Here is a 14,124-nt window from a genome sequence, read left to right on the forward strand (position 1 = left end):
TAGGTGTTTTTTTTAAATGATGTACAGCATGCATGAGAAAAAGAACTCTACACAAAACATGTTCCTGCTGGGACCCGACAGGGTTGCCCCCTCTCACCGATGCTGTTTGTTTTATCACTGGAACCCCTTTTGCAGGCGATACGCCAGAACCCGGACATCTCGGTACTCCAGGTGGGGCGGTCCCACCATAAGGTATTGGGGTATGCTGATGACCTCCTTTTCACGTTGGCCCAGCCCCGCATCTCCCTGCCCTCTGTCCTGCAAGAGCTCGCGACATACAGTGACCTTTCCAACTTCAAAGTCAACATGTCTAAATCTGAGCTCCTGGGTGTTAATGTGCCAGATGCTGTCAGTACCTCCTTGCGCGCGGCTTTCCCCTTCGCATGGTGCGATACTAAATTGAAATACCTAGGAGTGTGGATATCCCCCGATCACTCCCGGCTGTACGCCAACAACTTCCTGCCGCTCCTTTCCACTATACAGTCCGACTTCCGCAGATGGTCCCGGCTCACTGTCACGTGGCTGGGTAGGGTCAACACTATTAAAATTAATGTGATGCCCAGACTCCTCTACTTGTTCCAGACTCTACCCATACACCTTCCCCCCTCCTTCTTCGCTTCTGTCCGCTCTGCCTTTCTCCGTTTTATATGGGGCCCCCGCTCCCCCCGCATTCGATATAATGTCCTGATCCTGCCCAAGTCGAGAGGTGGTCTGGCTTTGCCGTGTCCGCGTACATACTACCGGGCATGCCATCTCTTGCGGATAGTGGAGTGGGCCTGTGGTTCTGGTGGGAAGCGGTGGCTGGAGGTGGAGAGCGGCATGCTGGGCTCGTCGATTAGTTCCTTACCCGGGCGACGCTCAGTGTTTGCGGGGCACCTCTGTCTCTTTTCTCCCGTCTCCTCTTACTCCGATACGCGACAATCCCGATTTCCCTCCGGGCATGGGAGGCGATGTCTTCCCTGAGGTGGCCGCCAGGGGGACGCTAGGCATCCGTGCATACCTCTCCCCATCGGGTCTACAGCCCTTGGAGGCTCTGGTGGGCCCGGCCCCTCCCACGTCCCTGGCGCGCTTCCGCTATGCCCAGCTGGGCAATTTCTTTCGTTCCCTGGGCCGTAAACACCAGGTCCTTAGGGATCTCACCAGGTTTGAAGCGCTGTGCACCCTGACCTCACCCCCCACCTCATGGCGTATCGCTCCTCTATGGCCTCCTCCTCTCGGCTGTTCCCCCCCCCCACCTCACGAGGGCAAGTGGGAGGCCTCACTGCAACTCACTCTCACCGAGCAACAGTGGGAAAAGATCTGCGTGCTCACTCACCGTTGCTCCCTTAATAACAGGGTCCAGGAGATGTCCTACAAGCTGATGGCCCTGTGGTATAGGCCCCCGTCGACCACAGCCCGGTTCTGTCCCGATAGGAGGGATGAATGCTGGCAGTTTGGTGCATCTCCCTGCTCTTTGCTTCATCTGTGGTGGTCCTGTCCCAGCATAGCTCCCTATTGGTCGGCCATTCACTCCCATGTTCGATCCCTCACCGACAGGGACATTCCCTTTTCGCCGGAATTCCTTCTCCTTCACCCGATTTCGTGGTACAAGAATTCAGTGGTCCGCTACCTTCTGACAGCTGCGGAAGCCCTTATCCCCTTGCATTGGGGTGATTCTTCCCCCCCTACGATTCGGGAGTGGATCCAACGGGTGGAGCGGACTCCAGTTCTTGAGGAATTGATCTATTCTACCACGGAGAGGTCTGAAAAACATAACCGCATCTGGTTTCACTGGTTGCAACTGCTCGCTAGCCCCCAAATTCGCCCATTGCTTGACGGCGTGCCCTCCTGAGCTGCGGCCTCCGAGTTGCCTCCATCCGAAACGTGGTCACTTTGCCCCCTACCGAGCTCCCCCCCCCCTTTTTTTTTTTTTTTTCCTTTGTCCTTTCTGTTTCCGCTTTTCCCTTCTTCCCTTCCCTCTCACATCCTTGCTGCCCTCCTTCCCTACAGGTCCAGGGCTATGCCACCAAGGCTAGGTGCTGGGGGTGTCCGTGCAGGTTATCGCGCTGAGCTCACTCGAGGTTGCACAGGGGATGTCGACGTTTTCTTGTCTCGCTTCCCCGTCATCCAACCCTATAGCATCCCCGCACCGTGCATACATGGCATGCAGTCTCCGCATCAGTAGCACCCGCCTGCCTGGTTTAGAAGTCTGCCTCGGCGCGCGTGGTTGCCCCCTGCTCTCCGGCGCCAGCGCCCCTGCTCCTTCTGGCACGTAGGCGCAACGCCTAGGCTCCCCCCCTTTGGGTAACAACTGCCGGAGTGTCTACGCACTGCCTTTTTCATGTGCTCTGTCTTTGCGGAGAAGGAGTATTTGTAACCATGTGTCCTATTGCTCTGGAGCTCCCTGTTCCTGCCGTGCCGTTTTTTCCGCTATATGTAAATGTTGTGACCATTTTCCTTTGTACTCATGTTCTCTCGACGTGGTATCTGTACACTGCACAGTGTCAATCGTACCTGCTTATCCCCCCCCCCTCTGATTCTTTTGATTTTCTGTACCCTTCCCCCTGCCTCTTCCCACAAAACTGAAAAACCTTAATAAACATTGATTTACCCAAAAAATATGTTTCTGCCTGGTTTCGAACCATGGATCTTTTGCGTGTTAGGCAAACGTGATAACCACTACACTACAGAAACTTGACCTGGCTACAGTTTTCTCACCTCTCTGACAGTACTCTTTCTTTGGAAACATGGTTTAAAAAAACAAAAACAACTCAACGTGTGCTACCTTTGCAAGAAATGCAGGTGTAGTTTTCAATTCATAAAACAACAGTTGTTTCTGCTCGGTTTCGAACCGAGGAGCTTTCGCGATAAGGCGAATGTGATAACCACTACACTACAGAAACAAACCTGGCAGAGCATGCTTTCAAATGCTTTCAGACAATATGTGTTACTAGAAAGTAAGGAGAAAACTACAGGATTGGGTCAGTAAAGTGCTAAGAAACTTCGCAGTTGAGTAGGCTACACCCCAGGGAAAATCTGTGACATAGTTATGGTGAAATGTTTACATCCCCTCTACAGTTAAGCTTAAATTTTCTCTGATTTTAAGACCCCTGCTAGGAAGTTTTCATTTTTAGCTCCTTTACAAGAATTTGACTTGGGAGCTTAAACACTCTAAGAATCCCATACAGATCATTTCAATTTCCTTTCTTTATGAATTTCAGCAATTTCTAACACTGAACAAATGATATGAACGTCACAGTGATTTCATGGTGCAATGATGGGATTTTCGTGAAACGAGTAGGTGTTTTTTTTAAATGATGTACAGCATGCATAACAAAATGAACTCTATACAAAACATGCTCTTGCCTGGTTTCGAACCAGAGCCCTTTTGCATGTAAGGCAAACGTGATAACCACTACACTACAGAAACTTGAGGTAGCAGTGTCTTGTCACCTCTCTGACAGTACTCTTTCTTTGGAAAGAAATGTAGGTGTAGTTTTAAATTCATAAAACAATAAGCTGTTTCTGCTCGGTTTCGAACCGAGAACCTTTCGCGTGTGAGGCGAATGTGATAACCACCACACTACAGAAACAAACCTGGCAGACGACACGTTCAAGCGCTTTCAGACAATATTTGTTAATAGAAAGTAAGGAGAAAACTACAGGATTGGGTCAGCAAAGTGCTAAGAAACTTCACAGTTGAGTAGGCTACACCCCAGGGAAAATCTGTGACATAGTTATGGTGAAATGTTTACATCCCCTCTACAGTTAAGCTTAAATTTTCTCTGATTTTAAGAACCCTGCTAAGAAGTTTTCATTTTTAGCTCCTTTACAAGAATTTGACTTGGGAGCTTAAACCCTCTAAGAATCCCATACAGATCATTTCAATTTCCTTTCTTTATGAATTTCAGCAATTTCTAACACTGAACAAATGATATGAACGGCACAGTGATTTCATGGTGCAATGATGGGATTTTCGTGAAATGAGTAGGTGTTTTTTTTAAATGATGTACAGCATGCATGAGAAAAAGAACTCTACACAAAACATGTTCCTGCTGGGACCCGACAGGGTTGCCCCCTCTCACCGATGCTGTTTGTTTTATCACTGGAACCCCTTTTGCAGGCGATACGCCAGAACCCGGACATCTCGGTACTCCAGGTGGGGCGGTCCCACCATAAGGTATTGGGGTATGCTGATGACCTCCTTTTCACGTTGGCCCAGCCCCGCATCTCCCTGCCCTCTGTCCTGCAAGAGCTCGCGACATACAGTGTCCTTTCCAACTTCAAAGTCAACATGTCTAAATCTGAGCTCCTGGGTGTTAATGTGCCAGATGCTGTCAGTACCTCCTTGCGCGCGGCTTTCCCCTTCGCATGGTGCGATACTAAATTGAAATACCTAGGAGTGTGGATATCCCCCGATCACTCCCGGCTGTACGCCAACAACTTCCTGCCGCTCCTTTCCACTATACAGTCCGACTTCCGCAGATGGTCCCGGCTCACTGTCACGTGGCTGGGTAGGGTCAACACTATTAAAATTAATGTGATGCCCAGACTCCTCTACTTGTTCCAGACTCTACCCATACACCTTCCCCCCTCCTTCTTCGCTTCTGTCCGCTCTGCCTTTCTCCGTTTTATATGGGGCCCCCGCTCCCCCCGCATTCGATATAATGTCCTGATCCTGCCCAAGTCGAGAGGTGGTCTGGCTTTGCCGTGTCCGCGTACATACTACCGGGCATGCCATCTCTTGCGGATAGTGGAGTGGGCCTGTGGTTCTGGTGGGAAGCGGTGGCTGGAGGTGGAGAGCGGCATGCTGGGCTCGTCGATTAGTTCCTTACCCGGGCGACGCTCAGTGTTTTGCGGGGCACCTCTGTCTCTTTTCTCCCGTCTCCTCTTACTCCGATACGCGACAATCCCGATTTCCCTCCGGGCATGGGAGGCGATGTCTTCCCTGAGGTGGCCGCCAGGGGGACGCTAGGCATCCGTGCATACCTCTCCCCATCGGGTCTACAGCCCTTGGAGGCTCTGGTGGGCCCGGCCCCTCCCACGTCCCTGGCGCGCTTCCGCTATGCCCAGCTGGGCAATTTCTTTCGTTCCCTGGGCCGTAAACACCAGGTCCTTAGGGATCTCACCAGGTTTGAAGCGCTGTGCACCCTGACCTCGCCCCCACCTCATGGCGTATCGCTCCTCTATGGCCTCCTCCTCTCGGCTGTTTTTCCCTCCCCCCCACCTAACGAGGGCAAGTGGGAGGCCTCACTGCAACTCACTCTCACCGAGCAACAGTGGGAAAAGATCTGCGTGCTCACTCACCGTTGCTCCCTTAATAACAGGGTCCAGGAGATGTCCTACAAGCTGATGGCCCTGTGGTATAGGCCCCCGTCGACCACAGCCCGGTTCTGTCCCGATAGGAGGGATGAATGCTGGCAGTTTGGTGCATCTCCCTGCTCTTTGCTTCATCTGTGGTGGTCCTGTCCCAGCATAGCTCCCTATTGGTCGGCCATTCACTTCCATGTTCGATCCCTCACCGACAGGGACATTCCCTTTTCGCCGGAATTCCTTCTCCTTCACCCGATTTCGTGGTACAAGAATGCAGTGGTCCGCTACCTTCTGACAGCTGCGAAAGCCCTTATCCCCTTGCATTGGGGTGATTCTTCCCCCCCTACGATTCGGGAGTGGATCCAACGGGTGGAGCGGACTCCAGTTCTTGAGGAATTGATCTATTCTACCACGGAGAGGTCTGAAAAACATAACCGCATCTGGTTTCACTGGTTGCAACTGCTCGCTAGCCCCCAAATTCGCCCATTGCTTGACGGCGTGCCCTCCTGAGCTGCGGCCTCCGAGTTGCCTCCATCCGAAACGTGGTCACTTTGCCCCCTACCGAGCTCCCCCCCCTTTTTTTTTTTCCTTTGTCCTTTCTGTTTCCGCTTTTCCCTTCTTCCCTTCCCTCTCACATCCTTGCTGCCCTCCTTCCCTACAGGTCCAGGGCTATGCCACCAAGGCTAGGTGCTGGGGGTGTCCGTGCAGGTTATCGCGCTGAGCTCACTCGAGGTTGCACAGGGGATGTCGACGTTTTCTTGTCTCGCTTCCCCGTCATCCAACCCTATAGCATCCCCGCACCGTGCATACATGGCATGCAGTCTCCGCATCAGTAGCACCCGCCTGCCTGGTTTAGAAGTCTGCCTCGGCGCGCGTGGTTGCCCCCTGCTCTCCGGCGCCAGCGCCCCTGCTCCTTCTGGCACGTAGGCGCAACGCCTAGGCTCCCCCCCTTTGGGTAACAACTGCCGGAGTGTCTACGCACTGCCTTTTTCATGTGCTCTGTCTTTGCGGAGAAGGAGTATTTGTAACCATGTGTCCTATTGCTCTGGAGCTCCCTGTTCCTGCCGTGCCGTTTTTTCCACTATATGTAAATGTTGTGACCATTTTCCTTTGTACTCATGTTCTCTCGACGTGGTATCTGTACACTGCACAGTGTCAATCGTACCTGCTTATTCCCTCCCCCCTCTGATTCTTTTGATTTTCTGTACCCTTCCCCCTGCCTCTTCCCACAAAACTGAAAAACCTTAATAAACATTGATTTACCCAAAAAACATGTTTCTGCCTGGTTTCGAACCAGGGATCTTTTGCGTGTTAGGCAAACGTGATAACCACTACACTACAGAAACTTGACTTGGCTACATTTTTCTCACCTCTCTGACAGTACTCTTTCTTTGGAAACATGGTTTAAAAAAACAAAAACAACTCAACGTGTGCTACCTTTGCAAGAAATGCAGGTGTAGTTTTCAATTCATAAAACAACAGTTGTTTCTGCTCGGTTTCGAACCGAGGACCTTTCGCGTGTAAGGCGAATGTGATAACCACTACACTACAGAAACAAACCTGGCAGAGCATGCTTTCAAATGCTTTCAGACAATATGTGTTACTAGAAAGTAAGGAGAAAACTACAGGATTGGGTCAGTAAAGTGCTAAGAAACTTCGCAGTTGAGTAGGCTACACCCCAGGGAAAATCTGTGACATAGTTATGGTGAAATGTTTACATCCCCTCTACAGTTAAGCTTAAATTTTCTCTGATTTTAAGACCCCTGCTAGGAAGTTTTCATTTTTAGCTCCTTTACAAGAATTTGACTTGGGAGCTTAAACCCTCTAAGAATCCCATACAGATCATTTCAATTTCCTTTCTTTATGAATTTCAGCAATTTCTAACACTGAACAAATGATATGAACGGCACAGTGATTTCATGGTGCAATGATGGGATTTTCGTGAAATGAGTAGGTGTTTTTTTTAAATGATGTACAGCATGCATGAGAAAAAGAACTCTACACAAAACATGTTCCTGCTGGGACCCGACAGGGTTGCCCCCTCTCACCGATGCTGTTTGTTTTATCACTGGAACCCCTTTTGCAGGCGATACGCCAGAACCCGGACATCTCGGTACTCCAGGTGGGGCGGTCCCACCATAAGGTATTGGGGTATGCTGATGACCTCCTTTTCACGTTGGCCCAGCCCCGCATCTCCCTGCCCTCTGTCCTGCAAGAGCTCGCGACATACAGTGACCTTTCCAACTTCAAAGTCAACATGTCTAAATCTGAGCTCCTGGGTGTTAATGTGCCAGATGCTGTCAGTACCTCCTTGCGCGCGGCTTTCCCCTTCGCATGGTGCGATACTAAATTGAAATACCTAGGAGTGTGGATATCCCCCGATCACTCCCGGCTGTACGCTAAGAACTTGCTGCCGCTCCTTTCCACTATACAGTCCGACTTCCGCAGATGGTCCCGGCTCACTGTCACGTGGCTGGGTAGGGTCAACACTATTAAAATTAATGTGATGCCCAGACTCCTCTACTTGTTCCAGACTCTACCCATACACCTTCCCCCCTCCTTCTTCGCTTCTGTCCGCTCTGCCTTTCTCCGTTTTATATGGGGCCCCCGCTCCCCCCGCATTCGATATAATGTCCTGATCCTGCCCAAGTCGAGACGTGGTCTGGCTTTGCCGTGTCCGCGTACATACTACCGGACATGCCATCTCTTGCAGATAGTGGAGTGGGCCTGTGGTTCTGGTGGGAAGCGGTGGCTGGAGGTGGAGAGTGGCATGCTGGGCTCGTCGATTAGTTCCTTACCCGGGCGACGCTCAGTGTTTGCGGGGCACCTCTGTCTCTTTTCTCCCGTCTCCTCTTACTCCGATACGCGACAATCCCGATTTCCCTCCGGGCATGGGAGGCGATGTCTTCCCTGAGGTGGCCGCCAGGGGGACGCTAGGCATCCGTGCATACCTCTCCCCATCGGGTCTACAGCCCTTGGAGGCTCTGGTGGGCCCGGCCCCTCCCACGTCCCTGGCGCGCTTCCGCTATGCCCAGCTGGGCAATTTCTTTCGTTCCCTGGGCCGTAAACACCAGGTCCTTAGGGATCTCACCAGGTTTGAAGCGCTGTGCACCCTGACCTCACCCCCCACCTCATGGCGTATCGCTCCTCTATGGCCTCCTCCTCTCGGCTGTTTCCCCCCCCCCCACCTCACGAGGGCAAGTGGGAGGCCTCACTGCAACTCACTCTCACCGAGCAACAGTGGGAAAAGATCTGCGTGCTCACTCACCGTTGCTCCCTTAATAACAGGGTCCAGGAGATGTCCTACAAGCTGATGGCCCTGTGGTATAGGCCCCCGTCGACCACAGCCCGGTTCTGTCCCGATAGGAGGGATGAATGCTGGCAGTTTGGTGCATCTCCCTGCTCTTTGCTTCATCTGTGGTGGTCCTGTCCCAGCATAGCTCCCTATTGGTCGGCCATTCACTCCCATGTTCGATCCCTCACCGACAGGGACATTCCCTTTTCGCCGGAATTCCTTCTCCTTCACCCGATTTCGTGGTACAAGAATTCAGTGGTCCGCTACCTTCTGACAGCTGCGAAAGCCCTTATCCCCTTGCATTGGGGTGATTCTTCCCCCCCTACGATTCGGGAGTGGATCCAACGGGTGGAGCGGACTCCAGTTCTTGAGGAATTGATCTATTCTACCACGGAGAGGTCTGAAAAACATAACCGCATCTGGTTTCACTGGTTGCAACTGCTCGCTAGCCCCCAAATTCGCCCATTGCTTGACGGCGTGCCCCCCTGAGCTGCGGCCTCCGAGTTGCCTCCATCCGAAACGTGGTCACTTTGCCCCCTACCAAGCTCCCCCCCCCTTGTTTTTTTTTTTTTTTTCCTTTGTCCTTTCTGTTTCTGCTTTTCCCTTCTTCCCTTCCCTCTCACATCCTTGCTGCCCTCCTTCCCTACAGGTCCAGGGCTATGCCACCAAGGCTAGGTGCTGGGGGTGTCCGTGCAGGTTATCGCGCTGAGCTCACTCGAGGTTGCACAGGGGATGTCGACGTTTTCTTGTCTCGCTTCCCCGTCATCCAACCCTATAGCATCCCCGCACCGTGCATACATGGCATGCAGTCTCCGCATCAGTAGCACCCGCCTGCCTGGTTTAGAAGTCTGCCTCGGCGCGCGTGGTTGCCCCCTGCTCTCCGGCGCCAGCGCCCCTGCTCCTTCTGGCACGTAGGCGCAACGCCTAGGCTCCCCCCCTTTGGGTAACAACTGCCGGAGTGTCTACGCACTGCCTTTTTCATGTGCTCTGTCTTTGCGGAGAAGGAGTATTTGTAACCATGTGTCCTATTGCTCTGGAGCTCCCTGTTCCTGCCGTGCCGTTTTTTCCGCTATATGTAAATGTTGTGACCATTTTCCTTTGTACTCATGTTCTCTCGACGTGGTATCTGTACACTGCACAGTGTCAATCGTACCTGCTTATTCCCCCCCCCCTCTGATTCTTTTGATTTTCTGTACCCTTCCCCCTGCCTCTTCCCACAAAACTGAAAAACCTTAATAAACATTGATTTACCCAAAAAACATGTTTCTGCCTGGTTTCGAACCAGGGATCTTTTGCGTGTTAGGCAAACGTGATAACCACTACACTACAGAAACTTGACTTGGCTACATTTTTCTCACCTCTCTGACAGTACTCTTTCTTTGGAAACATGGTTTAAAAAAACAAAAACAACTCAACGTGTGCTACCTTTGCAAGAAATGCAGGTGTAGTTTTCAATTCATAAAACAACAGTTGTTTCTGCTCGGTTTCGAACCGAGGACCTTTCGCGTGTAAGGCGAATGTGATAACCACTACACTACAGAAACAAACCTGGCAGAGCATGCTTTCAAATGCTTTCAGACAATATGTGTTACTAGAAAGTAAGGAGAAAACTACAGGATTGGGTCAGTAAAGTGCTAAGAAACTTCGCAGTTGAGTAGGCTACACCCCAGGGAAAATCTGTGACATAGTTATGGTGAAATGTTTACATCCCCTCTACAGTTAAGCTTAAATTTTCTCTGATTTTAAGACCCCTGCTAGGAAGTTTTCATTTTTAGCTCCTTTACAAGAATTTGACTTGGGAGCTTAAACACTCTAAGAATCCCATACAGATCATTTCAATTTCCTTTCTTTATGAATTTCAGCAATTTCTAACACTGAACAAATGATATGAACGGCACAGTGATTTCATGGTGCAATGATGGGATTTTCGTGAAATGAGTAGGTGTTTTTTTTAAATGATGTACAGCATGCATAACAAAATGAACTCTATACAAAACATGCTCTTGCCTGGTTTCGAACCAGAGACCTTTTGCATGTAAGGCAAACGTGATAACCACTACACTACAGAAACTTGAGGTAGCAGTGGTCTTGTCACCTCTCTGACAGTACTCTTTCTTTGGAAAGAAATGTAGGTGTAGTTTTAAATTCATAAAACAATAAGCTGTTTCTGCTCGGTTTCGAACCGAGAACCTTTCGCGTGTGAGTCGAATGTGATAACCACTACACTACAGACACAAACCTGGCAGATGACACGTTCAAGCGCTTTCAGAAAATATTTGTTAATAGAAAGTAAGGAGAAAACTACAGGATTGGGTCAGCAAAGTGCTAAGAAACTTCACAGTTGAGTAGGCTACACCCCAGGGAAAATCTGTGACATAGTTATGGTGAAATGTTTACATCCCCTCTACAGTTAAGCTTACATGGCATGCAGTCTCCGCATCAGTAGCACCCGCCTGCCTGGTTTAGAAGTCTGCCTCGGCGCGCGTGGTTGCCCCCTGCTCTCCGGCGCCAGCGCCCCTGCTCCTTCTGGCACGTAGGCGCAACGCCTAGGCTCCCCCCCTTTGGGTAACAACTGCCGGAGTGTCTACGCACTGCCTTTTTCATGTGCTCTGTCTTTGCGGAGAAGGAGTATTTGTAACCATGTGTCCTATTGCTCTGGAGCTCCCTGTTCCTGCCGTGCCGTTTTTTCCGCTATATGTAAATGTTGTGACCATTTTCCTTTGTACTCATGTTCTCTCGACGTGGTATCTGTACACTGCACAGTGTCAATCGTACCTGCTTATTTCCCCCCCCCTCTGATTCTTTTGATTTTCTGTACCCTTCCCCCTGCCTCTTCCCACAAAACTGAAAAACCTTAATAAACATTGATTTACCCAAAAAACATGTTTCTGCCTGGTTTCGAACCAGGGATCTTTTGCGTGTTAGGCAAACGTGATAACCACTACACTACAGAAACTTGACCTGGCTACAGTTTTCTCACCTCTCTGACAGTACTCTTTCTTTGGAAACATGGTTTAAAAAAACAAAAACAACTCAACGTGTGCTACCTTTGCAAGAAATGCAGGTGTAGTTTTCAATTCATAAAACAATAAGCTGTTTCTGCTCGGTTTCGAACCGAGGACCTTTCGCGTGTAAGACGAACGTGATAACCACTACACTACAGAAACAAACCTGGCAGAGCATGCTTTCAAATGCTTTCAGACAATATGTGTTACTAGAAAGTAAGGAGAAAACTACAGGATTGGGTCAGTAAAGTGCTAAGAAACTTCGCAGTTGAGTAGGCTACACCCCAGGGAAAATCTGTGACATAGTTATGGTGAAATGTTTACATCCCCTCTACAGTTAAGCTTAAATTTTCTCTGATTTTAAGACCCCTGCTAGGAAGTTTTCATTTTTAGCTCCTTTACAAGAATTTGACTTGGGAGCTTAAACACTCTAAGAATCCCATACAGATCATTTCAATTTCCTTTCTTTATGAATTTCAGCAATTTCTAACACTGAACAAATGATATGAACGGCACAGTGATTTCATGGTGCAATGATGGGATTTTCGTGAAATGAGTAGGTGTTTTTTTTAAATGATGTACAGCATGCATAACAAAATGAACTCTATACAAAACATGCTCTTGCCTGGTTTCGAACCAGAGCCCTTTTGCGTGTAAGGCAAACGTGATAACCACTACACTACAGAAACTTGACCTGGCTACAGTTTTCTCACCTCTCTGACAGTACTCTTTCTTTGGAAAGAAATGTAGGTGTAGTTTTAAATTCATAAAACAATAAGCTGTTTCTGCTCGGTTTCGAACCGAGAACCTTTCGCGTGTGAGGCGAATGTGATAACCACTACACTACAGAAACAAACCTGGCAGACGGCACGTTCAAGCGCTTTCAGACAATATTTGTTAATAGAAAGTAAGGAGAAAACTACAGGATTGGGTCAGCAAAGTGCTAAGAAACTTCACAGTTGAGTAGGCTACACCCCAGGGAAAATCTGTGACATAGTTATGGTGAAATGTTTACATCCCCTCTACAGTTAAGCTTAAATTTTCTCTGATTTTAAGAACCCTGCTAAGAAGTTTTCATTTTTAGCTCCTTTACAAGAATTTGACTTGGGAGCTTAAACCCTCTAAGAATCCCATACAGATCATTTCAATTTCCTTTCTTTATGAATTTCAGCAATTTCTAACACTGAACAAATGATATGAACGGCACAGTGATTTCATGGTGCAATGATGGGATTTTCGTGAAATGAGTAGGTGTTTTTTTTAAATGATGTACAGCATGCATGAGAAAAAGAACTCTACACAAAACATGTTCCTGCTGGGACCCGACAGGGTTGCCCCCTCTCACCGATGCTGTTTGTTTTATCACTGGAACCCCTTTTGCAGGCGATACGCCAGAACCCGGACATCTCGGTACTCCAGGTGGGGCGGTCCCACCATAAGGTATTGGGGTATGCTGATGACCTCCTTTTCACGTTGGCCCAGCCCCGCATCTCCCTGCCCTCTGTCCTGCAAGAGCTCGCGACATACAGTGTCCTTTCCAACTTCAAAGTCAACATGTCTAAATCTGAGCTCCTGGGTGTTAATGTGCCAGATGCTGTCAGTACCTCCTTGCGCGCGGCTTTCCCCTTCGCATGGTGCGATACTAAATTGAAATACCTAGGAGTGTGGATATCCCCCGATCACTCCCGGCTGTACGCCAACAACTTCCTGCCGCTCCTTTCCACTATACAGTCCGACTTCCGCAGATGGTCCCGGCTCACTGTCACGTGGCTGGGTAGGGTCAACACTATTAAAATTAATGTGATGCCCAGACTCCTCTACTTGTTCCAGACTCTACCCATACACCTTCCCCCCTCCTTCTTCGCTTCTGTCCGCTCTGCCTTTCTCCGTTTTATATGGGGCCCCCGCTCCCCCCGCATTCGATATAATGTCCTGATCCTGCCCAAGTCGAGAGGTGGTCTGGCTTTGCCGTGTCCGCGTACATACTACCGGGCATGCCATCTCTTGCGGATAGTGGAGTGGGCCTGTGGTTCTGGTGGGAAGCGGTGGCTGGAGGTGGAGAGCGGCATGCTGGGCTCGTCGATTAGTTCCTTACCCGGGCGACGCTCAGTGTTTTGCGGGGCACCTCTGTCTCTTTTCTCCCGTCTCCTCTTACTCCGATACGCGACAATCCCGATTTCCCTCCGGGCATGGGAGGCGATGTCTTCCCTGAGGTGGCCGCCAGGGGGACGCTAGGCATCCGTGCATACCTCTCCCCATCGGGTCTACAGCCCTTGGAGGCTCTGGTGGGCCCGGCCCCTCCCACGTCCCTGGCGCGCTTCCGCTATGCCCAGCTGGGCAATTTCTTTCGTTCCCTGGGCCGTAAACACCAGGTCCTTAGGGATCTCACCAGGTTTGAAGCGCTGTGCACCCTGACCTCGCCCCCACCTCATGGCGTATCGCTCCTCTATGGCCTCCTCCTCTCGGCTGTTTTTCCCTCCCCCCCCACCTAACGAGGGCAAGTGGGAGGCCTCACTGCAACTCACTCTCACC

The 14,124-nt window shown here is 50.1% G+C and overlaps 13 non-coding genes across 13 annotated transcripts; all 13 read right to left on the bottom strand.

Moving 5' to 3' along the window:
• Nucleotides 1–2,600: 2,600 nt before the first annotated feature.
• TRNAV-AAC (transfer RNA valine (anticodon AAC)) lies at nucleotides 2,601–2,673 on the bottom strand. The gene has a single exon. It is a non-coding gene; the product is annotated as a tRNA-Val (tRNA).
• A 663-nt stretch (nucleotides 2,674–3,336) lies between these two features.
• Nucleotides 3,337–3,409, bottom strand: TRNAV-UAC (transfer RNA valine (anticodon UAC)). The gene has a single exon. It is a non-coding gene; the product is annotated as a tRNA-Val (tRNA).
• A 90-nt stretch (nucleotides 3,410–3,499) lies between these two features.
• TRNAV-CAC (transfer RNA valine (anticodon CAC)) lies at nucleotides 3,500–3,572 on the bottom strand. The gene has a single exon. It is a non-coding gene; the product is annotated as a tRNA-Val (tRNA).
• A 2,993-nt stretch (nucleotides 3,573–6,565) lies between these two features.
• TRNAV-AAC (transfer RNA valine (anticodon AAC)) lies at nucleotides 6,566–6,638 on the bottom strand. Its single transcript has one exon. It is a non-coding gene; the product is annotated as a tRNA-Val (tRNA).
• Nucleotides 6,639–6,775: 137 nt separating this feature from the next.
• On the bottom strand, nucleotides 6,776–6,848 carry TRNAV-UAC (transfer RNA valine (anticodon UAC)). Its single transcript has one exon. It is a non-coding gene; the product is annotated as a tRNA-Val (tRNA).
• A 3,000-nt stretch (nucleotides 6,849–9,848) lies between these two features.
• TRNAV-AAC (transfer RNA valine (anticodon AAC)) lies at nucleotides 9,849–9,921 on the bottom strand. The gene has a single exon. It is a non-coding gene; the product is annotated as a tRNA-Val (tRNA).
• Nucleotides 9,922–10,058: 137 nt separating this feature from the next.
• TRNAV-UAC (transfer RNA valine (anticodon UAC)) lies at nucleotides 10,059–10,131 on the bottom strand. Its single transcript has one exon. It is a non-coding gene; the product is annotated as a tRNA-Val (tRNA).
• A 454-nt stretch (nucleotides 10,132–10,585) lies between these two features.
• On the bottom strand, nucleotides 10,586–10,658 carry TRNAV-UAC (transfer RNA valine (anticodon UAC)). Its single transcript has one exon. It is a non-coding gene; the product is annotated as a tRNA-Val (tRNA).
• A 91-nt stretch (nucleotides 10,659–10,749) lies between these two features.
• On the bottom strand, nucleotides 10,750–10,822 carry TRNAV-CAC (transfer RNA valine (anticodon CAC)). Its single transcript has one exon. It is a non-coding gene; the product is annotated as a tRNA-Val (tRNA).
• A 648-nt stretch (nucleotides 10,823–11,470) lies between these two features.
• TRNAV-AAC (transfer RNA valine (anticodon AAC)) lies at nucleotides 11,471–11,543 on the bottom strand. The gene has a single exon. It is a non-coding gene; the product is annotated as a tRNA-Val (tRNA).
• Nucleotides 11,544–11,681: 138 nt separating this feature from the next.
• TRNAV-UAC (transfer RNA valine (anticodon UAC)) lies at nucleotides 11,682–11,754 on the bottom strand. The gene has a single exon. It is a non-coding gene; the product is annotated as a tRNA-Val (tRNA).
• A 454-nt stretch (nucleotides 11,755–12,208) lies between these two features.
• On the bottom strand, nucleotides 12,209–12,281 carry TRNAV-UAC (transfer RNA valine (anticodon UAC)). The gene has a single exon. It is a non-coding gene; the product is annotated as a tRNA-Val (tRNA).
• Nucleotides 12,282–12,372: 91 nt separating this feature from the next.
• TRNAV-CAC (transfer RNA valine (anticodon CAC)) lies at nucleotides 12,373–12,445 on the bottom strand. The gene has a single exon. It is a non-coding gene; the product is annotated as a tRNA-Val (tRNA).
• Nucleotides 12,446–14,124: the final 1,679 nt, after the last annotated feature.

This window comes from Sceloporus occidentalis, unplaced genomic scaffold (assembly GCF_023333645.1).
Source record: "Sceloporus occidentalis isolate IW3139 unplaced genomic scaffold, rSceOcc1.0.p SCAF_322, whole genome shotgun sequence".
Classification (NCBI taxonomy): Eukaryota; Metazoa; Chordata; class Lepidosauria; order Squamata; family Phrynosomatidae; genus Sceloporus; species Sceloporus occidentalis.